Raw genomic sequence first — 3,320 nt, 5'->3', positions numbered from 1 at the left:
CCCCTCCCCAAGGCACCCCCCATGTTGAGGGCACGCGGCCTGGTACGGCTCAGGAGGGGGGGTGCACGCTCGTATCCCCCTTTCCTGGCCGGCCGGGTAGCGTGCTCGGACAAGGGTCTGTTGTGGACTTGGGGGGGGGGGGCCCACGCCGATTTTTTTCAGCGTTGGGGTTTCCCTTTAAGTCCATACCAGGCGGCGGGGCCAGCGAAGTCTCCTTTGCGGGCCCCGCCTACCTGGAGACCCGCTCGAAATGAGCAGACTTTTCTCCGGGCGGGAAAAGTCCGCTCATTTCAAAAGTACGGCGGACTGGCATACACACGGCCGGATTGTCCGCCGAAATGCGAGTCCGGCGGGAAGATTGGAGTGCAACACGGCATTCTAAGTCCGCCGTACTTTCGGGTCAAAAAAGTATGCCGAAGGCTACACACGGGGGGATTGTTTGGCGGACTTGAGTTTGCCGGACTTTTCCACTCGCTTGTTTGATCGTGTGTACGCGGCATAATACTCCCTAAGTTCAAATGATCCCTCTGTGTAGTATTAGTCATACACCCGTACAGTACATGCTATGATCACATGCCTGGCACGCACACACTGCACCTTTATTCCCGGGTTACAATCTATTAACACCATTGAAACAGCGTTTCTGTGCGTTTCATGCAGGGCAGCTCAATCATTTCGATGGGCTTCCTCTGTGCCCGGGAAACCTATTAAAGTTGTCCCTGATCCTTCTGAGAAATTGCGCTGCATCGAAATGCGTGGCACTATGGTACCATATGTTTTGGTGCACACAAAAACAAACGTGTTTGCAGATACATGGGGTGCCATTAGAAATGAGCGGCACTGCCGCATGTCTGCAAAAGGGCAGTGCATTTCTGTGCGCTGCGGGAAAGTGTGCTATTTTGCATGTGTTCCTGCAACACAGAAGTGTAAACGTCGACTGAAGCTGGGTTCACACTATCTTCGCATGCGGCTCACAGCAGGGGGGTGGGGGGGTCCGGTGCATCCTCGCTCACCATTTCAGGTCGAATTTCCAACAGAATTTTTGGCTGAATTCGGACTTGAAACGGACCAAAAGACGCACAGGACTCCTTTGCAAATTCAAACCGGAGCCGCATCGGAGATACATGAACCCTGCTCCATAGTGAGCCAATCAAAATCTCCTGCTATTGCGAATTGGATGCAGGGGAACCCACTTCCAATTTGCAAGGGTGAGAACCCGACCTGAGTGTCAGTTTATTTGTGTACTGCGCACCACTGCTCTATGGGCTCGTTCACACTAGCTTTGGTCTCTGAAGAGTGATCTGCATTCTGTACTGTATATATATAGGGATCACTGTCCTCCATATTTTGTATATACAGTATTTATGGAATACTGTCCCATATATATATATATATATATATATATATATATATATATATATATTTATATATATATATATCACTGACCCCCGAAGGAGCGGCTGATTTGCTGGGCTTACCGTTACCTTCCTGACCTCATGTACGTCTAGGGGTTTCCCAAGGTAGATGGCCCAAAGATTTGTAGAAACTGACACTGGATCTGCTTTTGGGATTTTTATTTGCAAAAAGGGTAGACAAAACACACTCTTTTGATGAGGTTTAGAGGATTTAGGTAGAAAGTCCAGGTACTCTTGGCCCTTGTACACACAGTCGAAGATTCCGACAACCAAATCCGTCGGATTTTGTCCGAAACTGTTGTATACACACGGTCGGACAAAGTTGTCGGAAAATCCGATGATGACGTAATTTTCGTTACGATGGGACTACATTCAGGCTAGTAGCCAATAGCTTTGATGTAGGAATTTGATCTGAGCATGCGTGGTACTTTGTCCGATCGGAATTCTCTACACATGATCGGAGTATGTCCGATCGGAGCATTTTGTCAGAAAATATTTCCGGCAAGTTGGAAAATTTGGTCCGACGGATATTCCGACGGAAACAGTCCGATGCATACCACACACAGTCGGAATATCCGACAAAACGCTCTGATCGGACACATTCCGTCGGAATCTCCGACCGTGTGTACAAGGGCTTGTAACTACTCAAAATAGAAAGTCTCTCACTATAGAAATCCAGAGAGTAGCCACTCACAACTGGATTCTCACAGCTACCGGATAGACCTCCTCTCACTAGGCCTAGCAGCCCGATAGAGTGTTCAGATAAAGTGAAGCCTCTGAAATAGACTTGCACATGGAACGTTTGAATAAAGTCTCTTCCACAGACTTGCTCGGCCTTTTGGCTAAGATCAAGTGTAGTATCTGTTCTTATCAGTTGTCAAAGGAGGCGCTGTTCCATCCCTATTCGAGAGGGTTTGGGCGGCGCTCTCCGATGGTGTAATTTGTATCCGGAAGGGCGGTTTCGGTAGGGGCCACGTCGTGCCGCCCGACAGTAAACTGGGGGCCGATGTATGGTCGAGTCTGAGCCGTCTGGAAGGATGCTCCTGGTGAGGATGGGTGCTGCCTGGTCTGATCCAGAGGGTCGGGTACCTGGCCTTCTGGTCTGGATTGGGGTAGTTCTAGCCCCGGGCAGTTTTTTGGGAGGGAAAACCGGCTGCTCCCTTGGTAGGGGGGGGGGGGAGCGGTTAGTACTTCCCGAATGTAATTAGGAAGGAGTGACGGGAGAGACGGTGGAGCCTGATGGTAAAGGGCTCTCACCAAGCTTCCTGATCTTCATGCCTTCCTGTCCGGGGTGGGGGCTGCTGTGGTCTGGACCGAGGGCAGTCTTGAAAGCCAAGGGAGTATGTGCCCCTGGAGTGGCAGTCCGGGGGTGCCTAAGAATCACTGTGAGTGAGGGTCACTTTGATTTTGGACACCAAGGTCACTGCACCATAACACGCTTTTTTAGCACCTGCCTCTTGGGCCGGGCCTTTTGGCTGGGACCAGAGGAATTTTTTATTCCTGGCCGGAGGGCCTGGTCGTTGTTTCACACAACGACCACCTTTTCACTCTCCTCTCCACTATCCCTTCCCCACTTTTTTATTTATTTTCAGTGTGTGTTTTGTCACGTCTTGTTTTGTCACTTTGCACGTTTGCTGTGATGAGTAGGGTCACAGGTTCTAGGGCCTGTCCTGAAAGTCTGGTGAGGGGGTGGACATGGCCTTCTGGCTTAGTTCACCCTCTTCCTTAGGGTTGGGGTCTTCCTTCGGGGGAGCCTCACCTAGTATTTGGATGGGTCTGTTTCGGCAGACCTTCCAAAGAACGGGGTCTGACTGGTTTCGGCCAGGAAGACCAAGTTTTAAGTGTCCTTGTCCCTGTCAGGAGCCTAACGCCCCGGGGGATTCAGGACAAGGTCCTCTGATTTTA

General features: G+C 50.5%; 1 pseudogene; it reads left to right on the top strand.

Annotated features, from left to right (window-relative positions):
* The first annotated feature begins 2,237 nt into the window (after positions 1 to 2,237).
* Positions 2,238 to 2,345, top strand: LOC143964695 (U2 spliceosomal RNA; annotated as a pseudogene).
* Positions 2,346 to 3,320: the final 975 nt, after the last annotated feature.

The sequence above is a fragment of the Lithobates pipiens genome, unplaced genomic scaffold (assembly GCF_037356315.1).
Source record: "Lithobates pipiens isolate NorthernLeopardFrog02 unplaced genomic scaffold, aLitPip1_a1.2 Scaffold_8, whole genome shotgun sequence".
Taxonomy (NCBI): Eukaryota; Metazoa; Chordata; class Amphibia; order Anura; family Ranidae; genus Lithobates; species Lithobates pipiens.
The sequence above is the reverse complement of the archived record's forward strand: the minus strand, read 5'-3'. Positions and strand labels throughout refer to the sequence as shown.